Genomic DNA, 27,500 nt, shown 5'->3' on the forward strand with positions numbered 1-27,500 from the left:
TCCCTTAGGTAACGTGTCAGAATACCGACAGCAACAACAACAACCCTACAAGAAAGTCAGAATCCTCAGAAGTCCCAGAAAAAGAAGAGGGAGTTTCGCTATATAGCAATGGGGAGATCCGTGAATGCAACGATGGTCTAGGATGATAATAAAGGGCGAGGAACATTCGAAGAATGAGAGCGCAAAAGATCGAGAGATAATTTAAAGGCAATTACGAATGTTTCCTTATTGCATAAGGCAAATAAACAAATAAATAAATAAGCAAATGAAAGAGTAAATGAGAATGGGAAGACTCACTTAAATCGAAACAGACTTTCTTGATTATCTTAATAGTCTCAATTGAGTATTAAAGGAAGCGTGCTCACTATTCTGTGGAGGTGCCAAGATGTTGAAAGCGAAAGAAGAATTACTATCCCAAAAGAAAAAACATCGTTTAAATTCTCAATAGAATACAGGCTTGTTATAAGATGCCAACTTCAGTTCTTTCGCAGGCAGAACCTGCTGCTTATGACTACTTTGAGCTATTCAAGAATAAATACGGCAGCGCTTCCCGATCTTAGTTAAAAAAAAAAAAAAAAAAAAGGAGAGTCTTCAAAGGATCTAGAAACTTTCTGGCGAATATTCGAGATTTCCTCGTAGTTTCCGTTCATGTAAGGTGGAATATTCCTTTGTTCCATGTATTTTACATTCAACAATAATCATGCTCTGTCTTTAATGTGAAACAATGTCCCAGAATTCACTCCATAATGTGAGTGCTATTCCCAGCAGAAAGTGGGACCTTTGCAAAATGCAGCACTTTCTAACCCAAAGGTACGCAAACATTCCTGGAATTAGGAAGAACGGGAGTTGGTGGAATAGTATGTAAGTCATTTAGACTTGCCGCTGTAACGACCCCATGAAGGAGGCTGCTGGAATTCGGGTAATGAAGCTTGTTCGCGCCTCAAGACCCCACCGGTAACTGCGTCTCCCCTACAGTCCTGGGGCTGTAATTAAATTGTTCACCAAGAGTCACGGATAAGTTGTTACTGGGATTGAGGATGAGAGGCGAGAGAGAGAGACGAGAGAGAGGATGAGAGACAGGAGGGAGAGAGAGAGAGATGAGAGAGAGAAATAGTGTGTAATGTGTAAAAAGGATATGAGTATTGGACGAATTTAAAAGTACAGATGAAAAGACGGAACAGGTGGTATGATCAAGTGGAAACAATGAAAATTTTCTTGGTGAAAGACTTTCGTAAAGAGGGAAGAGAGGAAGACCAGAGTGGAAAAAGTATCGGAAAGTAAAGGTTTCACGATAAAAGGAGAAGAGATGGCGTGGAAGACAGAGAGCAACGGAATGGGTGTGTGAATTTTACGTCAGGTGGAAAGAAGACTGGGGAGCGAGATATTTTACTGTCTTTGGTCACTCATTACAGGGAAGTTGAGACAAAAATAGATCTCTCTCTCTCTCTCTCTCTCTCTCGCTCTCTCTCTCTCTCTCTCCCTCTCTCTCTCTCTCTCTATCTATCTATCTATCTATCTGTGAATATACATGTAATAAAAGGAGGCCATAAAAACGCCAAAATATAGAAAGTAATTACTACATTTCAGAGACTGCTGAAGAGAGAGACAGCAGTCTCTGAAATATAGTACTTACTTTCTATATTTTGGCGTATTTTATGGGCTCCTTTTATTAGATGGAATTCTGTTGTAACAGAACATTTTTACCAGTCATGTATACACACACACACACACACATACATATATATATATATATATATATATATATATATATATATATATATGTGTGTGTGTGTGTGTGTGTGTGTGTGTGTGTATACATGACTGGTAAAAATGTTCTGTTACAACAGAATTCCATCTAATAAAAGGAGCCCATAAAATACGCACACACACACACACACACACACACATATATATATATATATATATATATATATATATATATATATATATATATATATATATATGATGTGTGTGTGTGTGTGTGTGTGTGTGTGTGTGTGTGATAGACACATGCATGCAAATTTTTATTTCATCTATGCCAGTCATAGAAAATGCCACAGATAAATGACTATTATTTTGGACTCTCTGTACAACATCAGTCATTCCCAAGCTCCCACGCTTCTTGTCTAATATTTATGCGGGAAAACTCGTTTCTCAGGAACCCGGTTGCAAATATGGCTGAGAAGATTAATCTCCCGTTCTTTATTGCCTCTCTGCCTTTATTTTTATTTAGGGATTTATGGGATCTGGTCATTATTCACAGACCTCTTTACTTTCTGGGAAATTTGAATGATAGTAAAATACAGTTCAGGATGGCAACATCGTTCATTTCTGAGATGTCAAAGCGTTAAAACAATAAACCACTACAATACAAGAGAAGAGTCTAATGGAATGAATTTATGAATTGTACTTTCCTTTTATGCAAATGTCTGATCATCATTGTGGCTCTGCGAGCGTTTGTTAAAATGAATAGCTCCTCATTGGACGAATGGGTTACGTGCTTGCTTACCGATGCGGTAGTCGCGAGTTCGATTCCCCGCTCTGCCAACGTAGAATCAGAGGGATTTATTTCTGGTGATTAGAAATTCAATTCTCGATATAATGCGTTCGGATCCCACAGTAAGCTGTAATAGGTCCCGTTGCTAGGTAACCAATTGGTTCCTTGCCACGTAAAAATATCTAATCCTTCGGGCCATCCCTAGGAGGGCTGTTCATCAGCTCTGTGGTCTGGTAAAATTAAGATATACTTAAGATTTTGTTAACATGAATACACACAAATTCAAACACAAGTGTAAAGAAAGCAAAACCAGAGCTCCCCAATTACGGATAAATGAAACAAAATTACGGAAATATAAAGTAAAAGTTAAGTATTGAGAAATTTCAAAATTAAAATTTATCTCAAACGAGTAAAACGAAACGACAGACTCCAACAGGCTACAGCTGTTGCCTTCAACCCCATTTCTGTTTCAACCTAGACAACACGGACAGTTCTTGCATTGCCAGATCCGAAGACCACGCACTGAAATATAGCAGTCCAAGATATGCGAAAGGGTTGGGAGTTTTTAAATAAACCAGTCTAATGGAGGGGAAGGAACAATAACTTGAATGGACACTGTGTGCTCCTATTCTGTCTCCTTGTCTATAAGACCTGTTACAAAATTGGGTACTCATGAATAATACAAATCAAATCACATCAGAACTGGGCTTGTCTTAACCAGGGGAGTAACCCAGTCGGATTTGATAAATATACTAGCTGTGACATAGTATTTAAATCTGACACATATATTACATGTATGTGTAGTATATATATATATATATATATACTATATATATATATATATATATATATATATATATATAGATATGTTACATTATATATATATATATATGTATATATATATATATATATATATATATATATATATATATATATAATATATATATATATATATATGACTGGTAAAAGTGTTCTGTAACAACAGAATTCCATCTAATAAAAGGAGCCCATAAAAACACCACAATGTAGAGAGAAAAGTACTATATTTCAGAGACTGCTGTCTCTCTCTTCAGGTATATGATGAGAAAAGTTTACAGAAAAGGTGGTATTTATACCAAGAGATTCGTCCACAAGTAAGCCAATTTAGGTCACCCCCGCTGATAATCTTCCTTTAATCTTCTTAAGCGTTGGTTGAATGAACACTGCGTCGACGATGTCCGATGTCCAATGGACAACAGAACTCGGCTATTTTCAACCATATAAATGAACATAACCATAGAATAAACTGGAATATGTCACGTGTAATTTTTATAGCAGCAACTGCGGTACAAGAGTCAAATGATGGAATCGGCCTTAATAAAAGAGAAGCAGGTAATGAACATCTCAAAAGGGAATTGGACCATCGACATCGTCGACGCAGTGTTCATTCAACCAACGCTTAAGAAGATTAAAGGAAGATTATCAGCGGGTAGGGGTGACCTAAATTGGCTTACTTGTGGACGAATCTCTTGGTATAAATACCACCTTTTCTGTAAACTTTTCTCATTCATATACCTGAAGAGAGAGACAGCAGTCTCTGAAATATAGTACTTTCCTCTCTACATTGTGTTGTTTTTATGGGCTCCTTTTATTAGATATATACTATATATTATATCATATAATATATATATATATATAGTATATATATATATCTATATATAATATATATATATATATATATATATCAGAGGCCACAAGAATGGAGTGAAAAAGAGAGTACCGAGTGCTTCGGTTGTTTTCTTTTTAACACACATTCGAGATACAATTTAAAAAAAAAAAATATATAAAAAGGAACAGAAACTTAAATGATGCCCTGAGGTTGCAGGTGAATTACATTAATATCTGACTATCCCAGGTCAAGGTGAATTCACATTCTAGCCTGACATTACTCCACTTATTTAAAAGCATCTCTTTCAGGATAAGAAATGCTCTTTTCAGACATTAAAGCACATCATTATTCAGCTTTGCTCTTGAATGACTTCCTTGCACGTATTGCTTGCATTGCAATATCTCTTCATGGGCGATTCATCTTTGCAACAGTTTACCGGAATATGGCGGAGAACCTTTCCAGAGATTTAGCAGGTTTCCTCGATATTTTGTTCTTTTTTATTTCATCCTCCTGCCCTCAGGGTGCCGTTGGGCGGTTGGGCCAGTGATGAATGGGACAATAAGTCACTCGCAAGGAAATTCAGGAGCGGTGAATCGGACATTCTTGTCAAGACTGCAAGGTGGAATTTGCTGCAGTTAAAGTTCCTCTCGTTCATATTTTCAGTTTAACTGACCATTAATCAACCTATCGTTGAGATTTAAATGCAATTTTGTATATTTTCAAACTGAAATAAAAATAATAATAACTTTAAATAGTCTACTGGTGGTTATTACAATTCTTGTTAATTACGAATCAAACGTATCAGCAAAGTAATCCTAAGCATATTCACTAATTTCTTTACCTAAGGACACCATAACCTAGAATGGAATAGAATATCAATTTAGGACAAAGGAAAGCACTGGGACCTGTGAGGTCATTCAGCGCTGAAAAGGATATTGAGAGTAAAAAGGTCTGGAAGTCGTAACAGGAGGAAAATCTCGTAGTTGCACTATGAATCAATTGTTAGAGAGGGTGGAAAGTAAGATGAAGAAAGAGAATATGAATGTAGGTACCGTAAAAGGAATGAAAGGAGTTGCAGCTAGTGGCCGAAGGGACGCTGCAAAGAACCGTAAGTAATGCCCACAGTACTCCGCATGACGTGCACTGATGGCAATATCCCCCTTCGGGGAAACTAGAATGGATGGTGATGTCTTATTTTAAGTGACTGTACATCTATACGCCGGTTCTCACGCTTTCCACAGACCTCGGGAAAAAAATGACATCATTAACGAACATCCGCAAAAGACACCCTTTCTGTTTCATTAAAATGACCTTACGAGAACCAAGGCTCTTGCTACTTGACCACATTGAAAGCAAACGACTTTTATGAACATTTTTTCCCCGCACGGACAACATTAATATAGCAACGAAGAAAAAGGTGAAAATGAGATTTGATATTAATCGTTATAATAGGGCATTCTCATCGCTAGTGAAATGTTAATAAGCGGGACAAGTACTTCAGCACCAATGGTCTATGACATTTTTCTATATTTTTGGGGAATGTGGGGTTACAAGTAATTTTATTTTTTTTTTATATGCCCAAGTTTCTAGGTCCCTTGCAGAAATACAAAGAAGAATAGTTGAATGAATGTCCCAATTTAAGATAAAGTGTAATATTAAAGAAAGTTTTTTTAGAGTCTGGATATCAAGTATCTCGAGAATATTCAAACAATTATAAATTGTCTCGGGTAAGGAAACTTCTATACTTTTTTTCTTTTTTAGCGGTTGATTTACTGGGATGAGTGAGTAGAAATGAGAAAAGAATTCTCTTCTTAGAATAATCTTTGAAGATTCAATCTTAAGTCAACTTGATTTTCCAAAAAACATTTCTACCGATGGTAGAAATGTTAATTACTTAAACAAATTGAGGATTCAATATCAAGTCAACTTAATTTTCCATAAGCATTTCTACCGATGGTTAATTAAACAAAAAGATACGTGAAAGTTAATAAAAAGATCAGAAATGTTTAGGGACAATTACAATTAAAAACATTCAAGAGAAAAAATTCAAACTGAATTTTTAACACTCTTAAAAACTGTTAAGAATGTCTTATCATCGTTAATTATCAATCCATGTCCCATTTCATTTTCCTCTGCATTATAGAGTTAATTGCTGTTAGGTGGAATGGGAACTAAAAAGGTATGGCAATTATGGCAATAAAGCATCATAACGCTGGGCACTTCGATCTGATGAGCTGCAAATAACCAGGATAAAAAAATTAAAAAAAGAATCGTCCAAGACGCTCGGGTACCATATTTTATGGCTTCATAAACATGTTGAGAGTCAGTTTCAAGAAGTGTGGCCCTACTTAAGTGCGTCTGGAAATGGTTTCTTAGTAATGACCACGTCAGGTCTCAAAAAAAAAAAATAAATAAATAAATAAATAAAAAATAAAAGAGAGGAGTGAACAGGGGTGTTAGTATCATGTGATAATTGTGCTTAAACTTATCATACAAAAAGAGATGATAATTTAACTTACTTCTTATCAAAGCTTTCTGAATGAAGTTGAAGGAAGAACAAAAAGCATTTCTCCAGACGTAAAAAACGCACACATACTCTCTCTCTCTCTCTCTCTCTCTCTCTCTCTGTTTAATAACACACACACACACACACGTATTTATATTTTATCCTAGGGTTATCGTTAAAAATGGCCATTATTTTACATAAAGCTGAATGAACCACAAGGAGGCCTGGTAGGTTCTTGAACGACTTACACTATCAGTCACAAGACAGTAAGTCAGTGGGCAATCCACTGCCATAAAAATGTAGGCTTAGTGTACACGTAATATGGAACGATAGGGATACAAAGAAGCACACACACACACACACGCATACACAAATATAACATTGCCAATATATTCTGAATCTCTTTGCATCGAGTAACAGTTGCAGCGAATTAGTATAATGCAGTCGAATAACTTTAGAATTATCGTTGATCCACGCTGACACGAAACCTAACATGTAAATTATGAAAACAATGACATTATATGACGTCAAAGCTATGGCCGTTATGGATATGTTTAGAAAGTAATTGCTTGCTCATGCGACGCCACAAAAGTGGCTGGCAGCCAATGAGCTACCGTCATTTTAGTCATTTTCTACTTCAGTTTTGTAAATCTCCAAAATAGCCTCTGGTCATTTAACAGTATTCATGTCAATTCCTGTCATTTGTGCAGTTTAAATATGAAATGCAGTCCAAACGCATTATTTTTATAGCTGAATTATACTTTGCGAAATGAGCAACATTGTCCTTACCTATGCCTATACAACACCAGAAAAAAGAAATCAAATCAGGGTTAGTTTGTTTCATGTGTTATGTTCACTGGTTTCACTCAGTGGTTTAAAGATGTTACAATTGCGTATGGAAATATTCTCTCTATTGATAAGTGAAACATATTGTCGTAACTACCAATCTAACGATCAAGGAAAAGAAAACTCGACTTGGTTAGATGTCAGATGGCTGAAGTTTCTCTGGCACAATGAAACTTTCAGCCGCGACATCTATAGCGGTGCTAGACACGATCATGACTAACTTTAACTTTAAGCAAAGTAAAAACTACTGAGGCTAGAGGGCTGCAATATATATGTTTGATGATTGGAGGGTGGGTGATCAACATACCAATTTGCAGCCCTCCAGGCTCAGTAGTTTTTAAGATCTGAGTGCGGACAGAAAAAGTGCGGACGGACAGACATATAGCCATCTCAGTAGTGTTTTATTATTTTTTATTTTTATTTATTTTTTTTTTACAGAAAACTAAAACTCTGTAGTACTTTACTAAGCCAATCTCTGTATAGTCTTATTCCCTGAGCTTAAATTCAGGCATGTTTCTGACATTCGTAAAACATATCCAACACTCTTGCAATGAGTGAGTAAAACATTTTGTTTTGCGTTTTCTTTTTCAATCTCAGGTCCATATTGATACATATGCAAAATAATACGTATATACAAAATTTCTTGGCAATGTATAGCAAGTACTTATAAATGCAAGCACGTGTGCGAACTGGTCACCCCGCGCACAATATAATTCTAAAACATTCTTAACTTTGGTACAATCTATGATAATTTGGAGACTTTTATAGAGAGAGAGAGAGAGAGAGAGAGAGAGAGAGAGAGAGAGAGAGAGAGAGAGAGTTTTGCCAGCAAAGGTCTATGACACGTGTATAGAAGTTTAAAATCCCCAACGAAATTAAAAGCTTTATTTCTTAACCTCTTGCAGGCAGGGATTGGAACGTAATCCTGAAGATAGCAGACACCAATCTAATCCGTTTCGACTACAAAGTGATTCGGGCAAAAAGTAACTGAAAGTCCATTCGAGAATCGGCAGTTTTGTTGCTGAAAGGGCAGGTGGCAAATCCAAACCTGAAACTTCAGAAACATGGAGGATGAATGCAACAGAGGTTAACTGATGAAAGGAATAGATTTCATATCTGAAAGGAATAGTATGGGATTAGTCTTGGCGCGTATCGGCCTGAAACCGCTCTGAAAATATGTCTTTATCTATTAACTATCTCTTTTACATATACATGTGGCATCAATTTATGAAAGTAATTATCATAAGGGCCGCATTCCCAGCGTAAGTTGTTTCTTTTTTATTTATACATACACATTCAAACAATCATACACACACACACACACAAATATATATTTATATATATATATATATATATATATATATATATATATATATATATATATATATGTATATATATATATATATGTATATATATATAATATATATATATATATATATATATATATATATATATATGTATGTATATATACTATATATATATATATATATATATATATATATATATATATATATATATATATCATATATATATCTATATATATATATATATATATATATATATATATATATATATATATATATATAAGATATAGTATATATATATATATATATATATATATATATATATATATATACATGTCTAATGTCTTATCGCTTGGCGATAGACTTTTTGTTTTTTCCTTACGGCTGTTATCCGTAAGTAATGTTTGGTTCTCATCTCCCTTGGTATCTTAGTAGAGAGGTTCTTTCTTGTCTAGAGGAGATGATTCAAACAGGCTAGTTGAACAAGTTAACAACTTTATTCTGTAACTCCATACTAGGAGATGCAGCTCGGTCGAGACCGATATGTTTGACTCTTGGCGTGGAACTGCCATTCTAAAGCATCGCGTCGATAGCGAACATTAGCTATCTCAGCAATTCATATAAAACACATACGTAGTTCGCCGGCTCGGAAGTTACAAGTTTCCGGCGTAGGTTAACAGGTCAACCTCTTCCCATGGAAGTTGTTGTGCAAAGTTATCATAACATAAAAATGTTGACAAAGCTTTGAGCTAGATCAGGCTACTGCAGACAACGCATAGCGTAATCTAAGGTCTGCTTTGGTCACGTAGAAACCCTCCTAATGCCATGACCCCCAGGTCACTGGTTTATATATAATGTAATTCTTACATTAGGCTCGGTCTGCTACCTATTCAAGCCTTGAATAACAAAAAAAAAATTACTTTAAACATTGTTCATAGGAGCGTGCTCGTAACATACTAAGTGATTAAATGCATAAAAAGATTCTGTTACATACCCTTGTTGACATATTCATAAACAAAGATAAATGCATGGAAAATATAGATCCATGTTTGGTAAATAATAATGATTATGTACCAAAAATAATAAAATGGTAAAAATCAAAACATGTATACATGATTAATATGATAACATGTAACCTGATTAAGAATAATGGTTACTAAATAATGATTATAGCATGATCATGGATAATTGTTAAAGAGTACTTGTCACTCTTTATAATAGATAAATATAATTGTATAATAGTATAACAATGTAATTCTGCAGAAATTCAATATATAGGGCTGATATTTTATTAGGTGCCCGAAAAATACCTTTAGGAATATATTAATGTATAATATTGGGCATAATGATTTATTAGGTGCCCTGGAGATATTTTAACTGTTCAAATGCAAAGGCGTGAGTCTTTCTTTTTGTCCTACATTTTTGCCAGCATACGGACCGCTTTTCACACACACACAATTCCAGACAATTCCCTAGGGCACGAACTGAAGTGGCCGGCCAGGTTCAGGCGGCCCTAAACGCAAACGACTTGAGTTTAACGAAGTACGTCATCCAGACGGGCCAGTACGTTCCCTTGGAGATCCTTCTGTTTACGCCTCAGCCTACGCCAAGCAAAGATGTTGACGGCGATAACCAATATGGCCGTCACGCTGAACACGGCTATGCAGAATGTAGTAGAGAAGATGTTCTCCACCTGCATAGTCGATGACGCGTGGGTCATCTCAGCCAGTTGCGTCAGACGATGAGCTACTCGCGCGTTGTATGGGAGAGGTAGTGATGGGATGATTGTTGTAGCCCACGTGTAGTTCGCGAAATACGCCTTTCTCACGTATTATCGTGTTGACCCCTCTGACGGTATAATTGTAGATGTCCCCGTACAACCATCGGCTGCTACGAAGATAGGGGCATGGGCGGTGGATGTGTCCGGACACACGACGTCGAATCCGGCCTTATCATAACGGATCCAGGACCCATTATTCATCCTGTAATTGAATTTATTACCGTAAAAGGGATAAAGTTTCCCCAGACAACCTTCGCTTGTATGAGAGAGAGAGCCGTTTAGCACTATGTCTAACTCACATGAATCCGTTGATATAGGATAGAATTCAAAAGAGTCAGCTGTACAAATTTTATTATTCATGGCTTCTGAACAGTGAGTGAGTTTATCTAAGTCTTTAATACTGTAATGATTTCTTATCAGAAGAAATCAGTACATGCCCTGTTAAATTGGATATTACTGGATTGAGTTATTCGTCACAAAAGTAGGAAACGGTGCTATTTTGTATGATTGCCAAGCATCGGAAGAATCAAAAGGAATCGTGATCATAATTCTATAATTTTCTACGCTGACTGATATTAGGCTATAATAGAATTCTACTTTATGGGCATCCAATAAAGGAATATAACCTAGCTTCTCCCGTCCGTTTTCTAAAGTTAACGTCAGATCTTTTATAGGCAATGAGGGTGAGGAGATAACACACCCTTTGTTTTTGCTAACGTAATTGCTTTCTACGTAATCTTTTGACTTTTCAATAAAATGTGATATTTTCACACGGATATGATCTATTTTCGAACTATAGTAAGCTAAAGTAGCCAGCAAATGTTGAACTTCCATGACCTGATCGATATTATTTGAATGTTCATTAACGATATTCATTATTTGATTGATCGAAGATAACTGGCTGCGAAGTTCTGATAAGGCCAGTTCCGTTTTGTGTTGCAAAAAACTCAATTCTTTGTTTTATTTTGATTATTTATCTTGAGGCGATTTGAGATTCCTAAGCCTAAATTCGCAACTGATCCTAAGATGTTTAGTCCAGCTAGAATAAGCGGGGTTGCGACGCTCAACAGTATTGTGCCGCACAGAACCACATCAGCAGGTCACGAGCGAGTTCTTCTGCCTCGGCGGTTTATTTTTTTTGTATGTCATAAGACAACATTTCTGCGACGCTTAGCGTTTGAGCTAGTGAAATCTCTGAGTTAGCATGAAAATTACGTTCATGCATTTCCTTAAGGGAAATACCAAACCTCATCAGGTCATTCTTTAAGTTAAGGACGTCATCTTCAGGTAAGAAAATAGCATGCATATCTACCTCGATAACAATATTACTTGACACGATGAATACATCATCGATTCTCTCGATAATCGAGCCATGATTAAATTCTATGTCTTTAGTCCTAGCACTCTTTCCATACAACAAAGATGTCTGAATACACAATATCACTCCTAACAATAACAGATTCATTTTTGAAACCTGCAATGAGTAAAACAGATGTAATAACTCGCGTAAAAGAATAGGTTTACATACAATATGATTAATAGATATATATATATAAATTATTATACAAGTTTCATAAATACAACCATTTTTTCCCTCACTCCATCTACCTTTCTTTAGATTCTGATATGTGCCAATGGGACTATTCTCACATCAGTGGTTTGGATACATTTTGAACCTAACTCTATTGGCCGTTAAATTCTCTAAAATGTTAAACGGGCCTTCAAACTTAGGTGTCAGTTTATAATTTAAACCTTTACGCACGTATACTTGTATGTATACCTGATGCGCCCACGGCATATGTTTCTAGTTGGCTTAGCTATTTTATCATGATTTTTTTTCATTAGGGATCTGTGCTTCTTCTAAATTCTTACGAATTATATTATATCGACTTATGCTTGCATCCATAACATCCTTTAGAGGATTTGATAAATTAGTTGTAGGCTTTAAGATGTGGAAAGGCGTTCGGGCCGGGATACCGTACAGTGCCTCGTGCGGTGTCATTTTAATAGACACGTGATACGAGTGATTAAGTGTGCTTAGTACCGCAGGTATGGCAATGTCCCAGTTGGGGCCTCTATCTGCCCCCCCTAAGGTGACCCTTAAAATGTTTAAAACCTTACGATTTGCCCTTTCCACTAGCCCATTAGACTCTGGGTGATAGATCATGGTATTGACTTTCTTTATACTAAGGAATTCGCACAAGGAGTTAAGGAAATGATTATTGAACTCCCGCCCGAGTCTGAGATAATGATGTGTGGAATTCCATGTTTACAAATGTAGCACTCGTAAAACTTCCTAGCGCACTCAACCGCGGTTTTTGTTTTAAGCGCTATAAGTTCTGTATATCGGGTCAAAGCGTCATAATTACTAGGAGGTGCTTATTTCCTCTGTCTGACTCGTAAAATCCTGTTAATAAATCTAAATGTACTCTTTCAAAGGGTTGATTTGGCACGGGGTAAGCCCCTATGCTGACAGGATCTTGTAGTGTGCCCTTTGTATTCTTGACAAGTGCGACAATTTGCTATGTGCTTTTTTATATCTCTAAGCATCGTATGCCAATAAAATAAGGATTTGGCTTTCTGTGACATCAAGGTATAACCCGGATGTCCGTGCAGTGGATTTTCATGCAACCACTTTAAGACGTGGGTATGAGTGAGATAGGCACCACCACCTGGTTGTTATTCAACTGCGGTGTGTTGCGGGTTTTCCTCGTCACAGATCTACACAGGATATTTTCCTGTAGGATATAATTCTGCTGCTTATACTTTAGGTATTCTTTTTCCTTCGGATTTCCGTTTAACGCAATGATGATTTTTTCTATTTGCGGATCTTTTTCTTTGTTCCGTCTGTAATAGTTCAGCACTCCAGCCCAGATCTTCCTGTTCGGATATAGTTTTAAACAACGGGCATGGAGGTTGAGATATCTATTAATTCAGCTAATGGCTCGGTACAAGATGAAGAGGGGTTGCGTGATAATGCGTCAGCAATGATATTTGCTTTCCCAGGTAAATACCCGATCCTCGCGCCAAAGTCCTGAATGATCATGTGCCACCGAGTTCGCTTGGGGCTGTGACTAAAGCCTTTAAAGAAGTCGGTTAGGGGCTTATGATCAGTGAGAACCTTGACGGGATAACCGTAGATTATGAATTTAAAGTGCACGAGTGAATAACAATAGCGAGCCCCTCCTTGTCTATTACTGCATATTTACTTTCGGGAAGGTCTCAGTTTACGTGAATAAAAAGCTATAGGGAAAAACTGTCTATCATATTGTTGAAGCAATACCCCACCTACTCCTAGGTCTGAGGCGTCTGTTGCTATGAAAAATTCCTTATTGAAGTCAGGAAATTTCAAGATAGGAGAACTACACAGTTCATCTTTCAATTTATCGAACGCCTGTTGATGAATTTCAGACCATACGAAATCTACGCCCTTTTTTATAAGATCGGTTAGGGGAGCGGCTATGATTGAGTAATTGCGGATAAAGCGGCGATAGTATCCGCTGCACCCCAAAAATTGCTGTATTCCCTTGACGTTAATAGGTATCGGAAAGTTACGGATAGCCGACACCTTATCGTGGACGACTTTAAGACCTTCACTAGAAACCGTGAAACCTAGATAGACTAGTTCTGTTTTAAAAAAATTCACACTTGCTTATCTTTACCCTTAAATTATGCTGCCTTAACCTTTGTAACACTAACTCCAATTTACGTAAATGCTCTTCTAATGTGTTGGAAAAGATTACTAAGTCATCCATGTAGGCATGTAGGATATCTCCCAACAAGTCTCCAAACACGACGTTTATCATACGAGTAAAAGTTATAGGAGCACAACGTAAACCAAAAGGCATACGCAAAAATTCATAATGTCCCCTGGCTGTGCTGAAGGCGTGTATGGGATGCTTTCTTGTTCCATCGGAATCTGATGAAATCCTTTTAGTAAGTCTAGGCTTTGTGAAGTATTTATTCTGGCCTAGTAAAGATAGGATATCATCGGTACATGGTACTGGGAATCTGTCAGGGATTGTTTCTTCGTTTAAACGACGAAAATCTACGCATATCCGCCAAGTTCGATCTTTTTTCGGTACTACTATTAACGGAAAATTATAAGGGCTGTTTGATTTCCTAATGACTCCTTCCTTTAACATTTTACCTACTTCCTCTGTTATCTCATTCTGAAATTTCATAGGAAGTCTGTACGAAGGTACATAGATTACTTTCTGTTTGTCCTTGAGCCTGATTTGATGCTCTATGACATCCGTTTTTCCTAAGGTTCCATCCGTAGTGGAAAAAACATCATGATATTTAGTTAACAGATGTCAAAAAATTTCTGCTGAATTTCTTCTTCTTGAATATCTTTATTGATTTTGTTCTTTATAGATTGCAAAAGGGTTTCATCCGCGACTGATTGAGCGTGATTTATCTCAGCTACGGTAAGAATGCGATGTTTATAAACTTCGGCATCCAAGATATGTTGATTTTTGTGGATTACTAAAGTGGTATTCAATGATTACAGACTTCGATATTACATTGCTGTTGTGAGCCGACTGTATAAACGGCTTGTGTGACGGATAATCCGTGTGTTTTCAGAGTTTCGGAAAGGATTAATGTTTCAGATCCTGGCAAGGTTCTTTTTACACGCACTAATATATTTGAAGTTACGTTAGGTTCGAGAGTTTGCGTGCAAGCTGATATTACGGGTGAGCGAGAGTTCTGTTGGGTTGCCTGTATTATTTCTTGGTTCATGAGACAGGTGATTGGTTCCGTAATGTAAGTGACAACTCTGTCTGTCTCTTTATTATCTAAAACAGATTTTAGGGTATTAGAAGACCTATAGAATTTCCCTTTGATATACACGCCGTGTTTTGCAGGTGCTAAGATAATATTTTGAGTGCCCATAGACGGGTATCCGATAATTACTGCGCGGGATACATATTAATGTTTTGTACAACGACAAATGTATCAGCAAACGTGCGCTTACCGACCTTGTACTGTACATGAGTTACGCCCACAACATTTAATTCATTATTCCCAATGCCTGAGAGCCTTATTCCGGACTTTTCTATAGGGAAATTTGAAAAGAGTAAATGATGAGTCCTTAAATCCATTATATTACGTGGACTACCAGAATCAAAGAACAAAGTGAATGACTTATGGTCCAAATTTACTGCATGTAAGGGTTTGTCAAGGAATAAAGCAACTCGTTTTGACTAATAATTGCATGAATTTGTTGCAAATCTACGGGAACCTGCACAGATTTTTTTGATTCGGCCGTGTGTTTCATAGGAAAATCAATTGTCTCACAATGATCTGATAAATGATTAAACTGATTATTTGATACAAAGATGTTGATATTGATGACCCAACATCGCCCTCTCCCCCCTTGGAGTGAACTACGTGGTATTTGTTTTGTTTATCACACCCTGAAAATTCGCTTGCCCTTGCGAGTTCTGGCTTAGACGGCCCAGGAACAGAGGTACCTGAAGCACGATTTGTTTGTTTCTGCTGTTGTGCAGAATTTCCGTTTGGTTGTTTCTTCTTATAGTACTGAGGACCCTTCTTTTTATTTGCACTAGCAAACTGGTTGCGTGTTTGTAGCGTTTGTCTGTTGATTCCTCGAGTAGCAACGGTTATATGAATGAGTTGAACTATTGTGTATTGAACAAAAACGCGTCCGACAGTCTGAAATCATGTGACCCTGGTCGTTTACAGTTATAACAAACCATCCCTGCAACTTGATTATTATTATGTACCACATTTACTTGTTGTGGCTTGTTCTCATTTTTTGCAAAAACTTGAATGAGCGAAGGATCTAGGTCGGTACATTTAGACATGTGTTTTTTGATTTGTTTATACACATCTAATTCCGTTACTGTCGGGCTGCAATTTTTTATCAAAACACCGTACTAACGCTTCAGGCAACATTACAGTGATAGACGTAAGGTAGATCAAACGGATAAAATCTTTCACTTTGATGTTAGCACCCGCAACCCACCCGGAGTTACATAAACTATCCTGATATTCATTTAGCCGGTCGGCAATTAGCGCCGCCCGCTCGACAACATTGAGCTGAGTCATGGAGGCTTGGTTAAGGATATTTCTCAATGCCAATACTACATCTAAAGCCTCTTCACCCCCATACACGGCACGTAACCTATTTTTGAACTCGTCCCATGTAAGCGCTTCTTGGAAAGAAACCCCCCTTAGATACGCACTTGCGTCGCCTTTAGCAAAGTCTACGAAGCTCTTGGCCTCCTGTAATTGTACTGCTGGGTCTGTGATGCTTTTTGCATTTAAATGAGCGTCTACAGATGAGATCCATGCCTCAACATTTTGAGGCAGGAACCCATTGACCCGACCTTGAAAAGGGACTATCGCTGACCTCGCGCTAACGAGAGTCACCACGTTGGGGTTGCCAGCCGGAGTGGTTGCCATTTCGGCTTTCACTTTTTTCTTATCACTTCTATTCCTTGCAATCCTATCAAAATATCTATAAGAGTACACTCGACCACTACGTAAACGCATAAGCAATGTACTTTATAAGTGTGTTATAATAATAGGAAAAAAAATCCCCCAAAAGATACAAAAATACAGATAATATGATAAAATATTATACGGAGAATTCCTGCAAGAAATGGTTAATGACAACTAGAAAAGAAAAAAATTAATCTGCGGGCGAGAACCTCGTAGTTGAAGATAGGTTCTGTAATGAAGGAAGATTAATATGGCGAACAACTCACCCCCAGAATACTGGACGATCGACTCTTGATGAACAACACTTCACTGAGGAAAAGACCTGAATAGATAAAAATGGTACTTAGCTCCAGATTATATTGCGAAGGATTGTTGACATGGGATGACGTCACAGTTCCTGTCCACGTCTCGCGTCGGAAGTCGTGATGACGTCACGGCGGGCCTTCTCTCGGTGCACGATGCGCGGTAGAGTCCAAGATTGATGACGTCACAGCCTCCGTCCTTGCACTACTGCGTATAGCTGTCCACTCTGCGTCCTTGCTCGTGAACGGGTGATGTTCCCTGTGTTTGTTTTCTTCTTTCCGTTGATGTTCGATGCCGCCCTCGTCCGGTGTAGATTCTCGAAGATAAGTGATAACAGTTGCTCAAACGTCAGTGTTAAATGCTTGTATTCCTCTCGATGAAGGACATAGTTGCGTCTTCATAAACTGTTGCGTTGATTGAAGATCCCGTTTCCTCTGTTTCGTTTGATGTTGAAGGTGGAAGTTAGTTCTTGTAGACCTTCGGTCGGCTGATATGGGTCTTGTTAATTATGTTCTTCGTTTATTCGCTTGCCACCACTTTCTAATGTCTTATCGCTTGGCGATAGACTTTTGTTTTTTTTTCCTTACGGCTGTTATCCGTAAGTAATGTTTGGTTCCTCTCATCTCCCTTGGATATCTTAGTAGAGAGGTTCTTTCTTGTCTAGAGGAGATGATTCAAACAGGCTAGTTGAACAAGTTAACAACTTTATTCTGTAACTCCATACTAGGAGATGCAGCTCGGTCGGACGACCGATATGTTTGACTCTTGGCGTGGAACTGCCATTCTAAAGCATCGCGTCGATAGCGGAACATTAGCTATCTCAGCAATTCATATAAAAACACATACGTAGTTCGCCGGCTCGGAAGTTACAAGTTTCCGGCGTAGGTTAACAGGTCAACCTCTTCCCATGGAAGTTGTTGTGCAAAGTTATCATAACATAAAAATGTTGACAAAGCTTTGAGCTAGATCAGGCTACTGCAGACAACGCATAGCGTAATCTAAGGTCTGCTTTGGTCACGTAGAACCCTCCTAATGCCATGACCCCAGGTCACTGGTTTATATATAATGTAATTCTTACACATGTATATATATATATATATATATATATATATATATATATATATATCTGTGTGTGTGTGTGGTATATATAGTTATATACTTATAATACATTTCAATATTTTAGTAACAAAAATTCATCAGCGATATAATGATTACATCAGATGCTGATCTTAGCGGGAAATGCAAAGCAAAAGATAGAATTTTTATGCATGGAATGTATTGTACACTTTGTTTACTTTGTTCATCGGTATATTTTTGTCAAGTGTGAAGCACGTTGATTTTTATGGATCTCTGAGGGAACTTTGGTTCAGTAATAATAAAAAATTGTAAAAAATTGTTTCTGTGATAAAAAATATAGTAAAAATAATTATTGTAGTGAAAAAACAGGTTAAAGTTGATACTTCCCCATTTAAAAGCAATTCCTCTCCAATTACAGGTTCCTTTCGCAGTACCAAGTAATCTATACCAAGTACTCTACTTCAGGAGCTCGATCCTGGAACGATCATGTATAGGAGAAACCAGACTCCTTTCATTGCCTCTCCAGAACTGGCCAGTATTACACAACTCCTTCTACAGATTCATTAAGAGTTCGCTTAGTTCTCCTAAATGTCGATTTATTTATTTTTTATTTAATTTTTTATTTATTATTTATTTATTTATTTATTTATTTATTTTTTGCTTTTTAGTTTTCTGTAAATGACAACTGTTGATATGAATGGCTTTATCTATCCGCCAGGCTCTGTTTCTGTTCGCCCTCACATCTTAAAAACTACTATAAATTGTACGTATCGTTGTCATTATTTTAGGATAAAATTGCAAATGGGACGTTTTGCAGTATTCATTTCCCATTAAATTTGTTGCCATCTCATTTGCAAAGCCATAAATTTAGGATCATTATATATATTCATATAAATACCTATTCGTGAAAATGCAAATTTGTCTAGAGAAATATAATTACCACTTCTGACAAAAGCCGAACACATTAAATGATTTATGTATGCTAGCTTTTCGAATGGTATATACATGTTAATGTGTTTATATGCAAATTTGGAATTAACCTTTGTCGAGAAAACAGCTTTTGGGCGCCCCCACCAAACTCCCCCCCCCTTTTTTTTTATCGGCGCGACAGTGAGGAGGTTTGGTTGGGAAATTTTATATCATTAATAAATATAATCATTGTTTTTTCCTCTTAGATATGAGTTGAGAAAATGATTTTGTAGGAAGGAATATTTTAGAAGCTATTGATCCCCTCACAATTTCAAGTAATATACACTCTGCATCAGAGAACATTTCTCTTGCCAGTCAATGATGTTAAAAGTTAGCCAGTAAATTGTTTGTCCAGTAATCTTTTATGCGTGTGTATGTGTGTGTGTGTGTGTATGTGTGCGTGACCTTGGCAACCTATCTTGATCCTTCACGGATATTGTGGGTTAAAAGGAATAAATAGTTTTGCTAACGCTCATCTTTGACTAACTTTACTTCTTTTCCTAGCTTATAATATCTATGCCTGTTCCGGTCCTTGTTTCCTGATGCTTATAATGTGTGTGTGTATATATATATATATATATATATATATATATATATATATATATATATATATATATATATATATATATATATCTATATATATATATATATATATATAATATATATATATATATATATACTATATACTATATACACACATATATATATGTGTGCGTGTGAGTGTGAGTGGGTAAATGAATTTATGTGTGTTCAAGTTAAATTTGTTGGTGTACGTATTTTTTTTTTTTATGAGTTACTAAAGTTAAAATTTACCCTTCATCTTTTCAGTACCATCTAATGCTAATTATAATAATAAAACCAAGAGAAGTAAATATACTGCCTATAAAACGCATAAAAGAATTATGAGGAATAAAAAAAAAATCCAAATTAATTATGACCTCAAATAAAAAAACACACACGCACACACATTACTATACACCTTCTATTCTCATGAAACGTGAGACTCAAGATGATGATGATGATGATGATTACATGCACAAATTCTTGAGAAATTTTACGGACATTTCTGGAGAATCTATAATTTCCAAAAAAACGTGAATTATCAATGTTTTTCCAGCTCCTGGACCTCACAGGCGGACAAATTGGCTTGAAATGTACAATATTAGAACTTCAAAATAATACCATTATAACACTAACATGACGATTCCAGCATTTTTTTTATCTGACTAATATTCAAGGAAGATTTTGAACTGGATGACGATATCGACATACAAATGTCACATAATTATAGTACAGATTGATGTTTATTCATTATTATCATTGTTATGTTTATTGTGCATTTTAACGTCCATTTGGAATGCGTCTATACTCCGTTACCTTACAAGATAGCATTCACAGAAAATACTGCCAGGTATGGTATGCAGTATCGTATGTGTGTGTTGTGTGTGTGTGTGTATGTGTGTGGTGAGAGACGGAGCAAGAGAGAGAGAGGAAGGAGACGAGAGATGAGAGAAGGATTCACACAAAAAAAAGCAGATGCCAGTACGTGTGTGTGTGTGTGTGTGTGTGTGTGTGTGTGTGGAGAGAGAGAGGAGAGAGAGAGAGAGAGAGAGAGATTTACAGAAAACGCTGCCAGTATGTGTGAGAGAGAAAAGAGAGAGAGAGAGAGAGCGAGATTTCACAGAAAACGCTAGACATTATGTGTTTGGTGTTTTTGTGGGATTGTGTGGTGAGAGAGAAGAGAAGAAGAGAGAGAGTTGATTAACTCACTGTCGCGCTTTCACCCCCCATGAACTTTATACGCGTTCAAGGAGCAGCCTCCCGCTAAACAGGCGCGTTATCTTCAAGAAATTGAGCAATATTTCAACTCCGAGAAATGACTCACGTCACCGTTGTAGACGAATCAAAATTCCACGGCTTCACTTTGAGGATTCTCGAAAGGAAAAAAAAGCACGCACAATTTGCACATATTGATCTATAAAATGAAAAGTAATTCTCATATAACTTCTATATGGCTTTAGCAAAGATCGATACTAGACTTTCCTTATGTTTAGAGAAGCATGGGATCATTCCATGCAGACTTTAACAATGTTATGTTTAGTCTCTTGTTAGCAATTCCCTTTGTTAGATATAACCTTTGTGATGGTAAAGCAAACCAAACTATAATTGTTATGAATATTTCCCTCTGGTGAACAGCTCATCTCTTGATTGCATAATCATACCTTCTCGAAACCTTTCAATGCTGCCTTTCATGCGTTGGCAATTTGATTATGTGCATGACGTATTACACCATGAAATTGCTAATTAGATTTCACGGGAAGGTATGACTCCTTCCACACGCTATGCCATTCTGTTGTCAATAGTAATGGAACCTTCATCAGTGATATTTCATTGTAACAGAACGAAATCTGGACGCAACTGCAGTAGCTTTAATGAACAGCCGAGATACCTCATTATACGTTACTGTTTATATACATCATCGACACTACATATTGACCCATAAATTCATGAATGATGAGATGGAGGCCCTATAATAGATCACTGATGAGGGATTAAGAAAGGTAGCGAGAGAAGAGCAACTCCAGCCAAGTCTAATGAATGATATAAAGCTATTATGTATGGAATTCATATTGTGGGGCATTCTAAGAAAACTATGCTTCGTGAAAAAAAAATATGCTTTATGACTAGGGGAAAAAAATTATGATAATGTCAAGACAGTGGCGCACTGTTTTCTGCAGTGGAAAGATATTCCTACAGGATGGCTAACGTTGTAAGTGAAATTCCAGCCCTGATACACTAATGCTAATTTGTTAGCTGTAAGAATGAACTGACCTGGGATCGTCAGTACGTCCATCCCTGTTGAACTCTAGAAGGTAAACTAAAGTCTGAAAATCGCTGGTCTATTTAGGGCCGTGTCTAATCGATTTTCGTCGATAAAATCTTACCAAAGTGTCTGGTATGGGTCGTATTTTGGAAATAGCTATTTGAAACCGCGGCCTAATTGGCAAAAATATCCAGTGATGTCTAATGTGGATAATTAAGGAACTTATCAGAGTAAATCAAAGAAATTTAAGGGGAAACTTAGCTAAATTTAGTAGGCACCCAGACGTAATAGCAGGGTTCCCAGTAGTGCGATTCACAAATATTTAACCCTCTTTTAGAATACCTATTAAAGGAAAGGCTAGTCAAATCACTGTTGAGAATGACGATAATATTACGGTTTCCATTGGTGATACCACGGTAATGAATAAGAATTTGGTATAATACATATGACAATATCATAGCAAGGGGATTTGGTAAATATAAATATGGCAATATCACTATTTTCCTTGTACAGTTTTATGTTGACTATAGGAATACATAGGAGTTATAACACAATTTATATTTACCTTTTGACTCTCAGCTATTCAAGACTTTTGGAATTGGTGAAATACAGTCATATTGAAACGGATATACGATCATTTAGAGGTGGTTGGTACGATATTTTGCCCTTATGCACCTGGTAACCTTACATAATTGTAAACACCGCCGATAACAAGGCGAGGGCAGCCGATCGTCATTGGTTAAAGCGAGGGTATACGTGAGTGCTGCTTCACCTATGACAAGTCTATTAAATTGTCCTCATAACTTCACGACTGCTTTCGTGTTGCGTGTTTTTTGCAGTATGCAACAAAGAAAGAATCATAAGCGTCATATGCTAATTATTAACGGGTAAGTGGTTAATAGGGCGATACACAAACACCAAGTAATATTTTGTTTATATCAAGGTCTTTCTAACTTTTCAGACCAAGAATAAACAATGGCCGAATTTGCTTGACTAATAAACTATCTCACTGATTAGCTGCAACAACCATTTTTAACAACTTGCCTATTCTACTGACCTCCTTACACACACACACACACACACACACACACACACACACACATATATATTATATATATATATATATATATATATATATATATATATATATATATATTATGTATTATGTGTATATGCATTTATGTATGTACCATATCTGTCTATATATGTGTATGTAAACGGCATATGTATTTATGTATATTCTATCATCCTCTTCCCTGATGTCGAAGTATGAATAATCACAATAATGATGATGATTATAATACTAATAACGAGAATAATGATAATAGCTCTAATGAATATTAATGTAATTATTATGTGGCTGTGTGCATAGGAAAAACAAAGTATGTTAAATAATGCATTTTTATTCATTGCCCAAATACTGGTCTTTATCCACATAGACCCTAAGACCGTTTGGCAAATATCGCGGGTATCAGAACGATACTTTACGTATCCTTAAAACTGCAGGGTAACAATGGTTTTCACAAAGAGTGCAAGACTTGGTTCATATTTCAAATCAACAGAAACGTGGATTGTGCCCTGGAACGATATTACAAAATTAATATTCTCATTTAATGCCCATTCCTTAATTGTACTCTACTTGGGAGTTTGAATGTGTGAAACAATAAAAGAATTCCATATACTACTGTTACTACCACTACCAACATCTGAGTCTTCATTCATGAAGTATATGTGCGGGGTATCTAGTAACGTACGTCACTACAGTATCAATGAGTGGGAGAGTCTTTAGTAATGACGTTATACTAGCCTCTATGTACGAGCCTGCTAGATTTAGCTAAGTTTCCCTTTAAATTTCTTTGATTTACTCTGATAAGTGCCCTAATTATCAAAATTAGACATCACTGCATATTTTTGCCAATTAGGCTGTGGCTTCAAATAGCTATTACCAAAATACGATCCATATCCAATGTTTTGGTGAGATTTTATCGACGAAAATCAATTAGACGCGGCCCTGAAATGCACAGTAGTGAGAGCTTAAAAATGGAAGAATGAAAAGTACACAGTTTAATGGCTCGCAGGGTTTAACTGACATTAATTACAAGCCAGGCCTTGACTGGTAGAGATGAAGAGTCACTTTTGAAATGGAGAACGAGAGTTTACTGGGAAAGACAATAATGTGGAAGCCGAAGTGGGTTTCAGACATCTGCTTCAAGGAGAGCCTAACGAACGAAGCTGGGAGAGACGAGACATATATAGCTAAAGTACTCAAATATACGTATATCTTACTGTAATGGGCGTTATGTCTGTCCGTCCGTCTGTCATTCAATCACGGCCAAACGGCTGGTCCGATGGGCATGAAACTTGGCAGGGTTTTAGTGGGGATCCACAAGATGGTTTATAATGGGGTTTCATCCTACCTCTCCACCCTCCCTGCCAAGGGGGTGGGGGTGAAAAGGGATTCCCTGAAACGGAGCTGGTTCTGCCCATGAAACGGGGCTGGTTATGCCCGTAGACTTAGTTACTTTATCATACATAACTTCTGTATACATATGTTTCCTAGTATATATAATAGCAAGAGCGTTGTGGTTATTATTCAGAATAACGGAGAAAATAGTGAGAGAAGGAGATTCACATAGGAGAGCGGCTCAGGCGGAACGGCAGGTTAGAGAAACATTGAGAAGCATCAAAGTGGGTAGAAGCCCTTGAATAGGAAGCCTTGCAGGTTTGACCCTTATTCTTCAGGAGGAAAATGTGCAAATAGTCTAGTCATATTTGCACCATTAAAAAATCAAGGTCTGGTTTGATTATCATTTCATGAGCGAAGAGAAGAAAATAAGGAAATATGGAGATGCTACATCAGAAGCAACCCGACGGAGAGAGGATATAGAAGAAGGTTGGTCAACATCTGGAATGAGAGGAATAACACCCCCCAAACAGAACAGAGGCTGGCAGACCAAGTAAGAAACATAAGGAAAAAGAACTGGCTCTCCCCAACAGAAAGAGAAGAACTGGAAAGGGAAATGTCACACGACAACGAATTACACGAAGACGAACTGAGAGACGATGCCACAGAAGACGACAGGGATGGTGAGGTATCAAACAACGACACACGAAGAAACACCGACGAAGTAACAGAGAGGACGGAATGGGTAGAACAGATTGGACAAAATGGATGGAACCAGATACAGAGAGAACAAAGATCCCCTCCATGAAAGCCTACAACGTTTAAGGGAGAAAACAAGTGAGGTCAATGAAATAATGGGCATAATACACACCACCAGTATCACAGAAACAAATAACTTGGCATATGCAGGAGCAAGATTAGTAGCAGAACTGATGGGGATACGAACACCAACACCACCAGCACAACCAACCCAACAGAAACCAAAACAGCAACCTCCTTGGAAAAGGCGCCTGGAAAAGCAAATCATGGTGATGAGATCTGACTTGAGTAAACTGAAAGAGATGGCAGAAAAAAGGCTAAGAAGCAAGAAAACAAGGGAGGAACTCAACGAGAAATACAAAGTACAAGAGAGGGGACTAAACAACACAATAGAAGATGTAAAACAGAGGCTTAAGGCCAAAGCACATAAGATCCAACGGTACATAAACAGGAATAAGGGATACCAACAAAACAAACTATTCGGAACTAACCAGAAAAGACTATACAGCCAACTAAGAGGGGAAGACAACCACCAAGAAATTCCTGAAGCCAAACCAAGTAAGAGGCTCTGGGAAAACATATGGAGCAATCCGGTATCACACAACAAACATGCAACATGGCTCCAGGAAGTCAAGGAAGAAGAAACAGGGAGAATAAAACAAAGATTCACAGACATCACGACAGACACAGTCAGACACCAACTAAAGAAAAATGCCAAACTGGAAAGCCCCAGGTCCCGATGAAGTCCATGGATACTGGCTCAAAACTTCAAAGCACTACACCCACGAATAGCAGAACAACTCCAGCATTGTATCTCAAATCACCATGCACCCAAATGGATGACCACAGGAAGGACATCCTTAGTACAAAAAGACAAGAGTAAGGGAAATATAGCCAGTAACTACAGGCCTATCACCTGCCTACCAATAATGTGGAAGTTACTAACAGGTATCATCAGTGAAAGGCTATACAACTACCTAGAGGATCAAACACCATCCCCCACCAACAGAAAGGCTGCATAAGTAAGTGTAGGGGCACAAAAGACCAGCTCCTGATAGACAAAATGGTAAAGAAGAAAAGTAGAAGGAAAACAACCTAAGCATGGCATGGATAGACTATAAGAAAGCCTTCGACATGATACCACACACATGGCTAATAGAATGCCTGCAAAATATGTGGGGCAGAGGAAAACACCAACAGCTTCCTCAAAAAATACAATGGCGCAACTGGAATACAATACTTACAAGCTCTGGAATAAGACTAGCGAGGTTTAATATCAGGAGAGGGATCTTCCAGGGAGACTCACTGTCCCCACTACTCTTCGTAGTAGCCATGATCCCATGACAAAGTACTACAGAAGATGGATGCCGGAGACCAGCTCAAGAAAAGGCAACAGAATTAACCATCTGATGTTCATGGACGACATCAAGCTGTATGGTAAGAGCATCAAGGAAATAGATACCCTAATCCAGACTGTAAGGATTGTATCTGGGGACATCAGGATGGAGTTTGGAATAGAAAAATGCGCCTTAGTCAACATACAAAAGGGCAAAGTAACAAGAACTGAGGGGATAAAGCTACCAGATGGGAGCAACATCAAACACATAGACGAGACAGGATACAAAATACCTGGGAATAATGGAAGGAGGGGATATAAAACATCAAGAGATGAAGAAGACACGATCAGGAAAGAATATATGCAGGCTCAAGGCGATACTCAAGTCAAAATTCAACGCTGGAAATAGGATAAAAGCCATAAACACATGGGCAGTGCCAGTAATCAGATACAGCGCAGGAATAGTGGAATGGTCGAAGGCAGAATTCTGCAGCATAGATCAGAAAACCAGGAAACATATGACAATACACAAAGCACTACACCCAAGAGCAAATACGGACAGACTATACATAACACGAAAGGAAGGGGGGAGAGGACTACTAAGCATAGAGGACTGCGTCAACATCGAGAACAGAGCACTGGGGCAATATCTGAAAACCAGTGAAGACGAGTGGCTAAAGACTGCATGGGAAAACAAAAAGGACTAATAAAAGTAGACGAAGACTCACAAATATTAAAACAGAGACAGGAGAATGACAAACAGAACAGAGGACTGG

The sequence above is a fragment of the Macrobrachium nipponense genome, chromosome 14, assembly GCF_015104395.2.
Source record: "Macrobrachium nipponense isolate FS-2020 chromosome 14, ASM1510439v2, whole genome shotgun sequence".
Lineage (NCBI taxonomy): Eukaryota > Metazoa > Arthropoda > Malacostraca > Decapoda > Palaemonidae > Macrobrachium > Macrobrachium nipponense.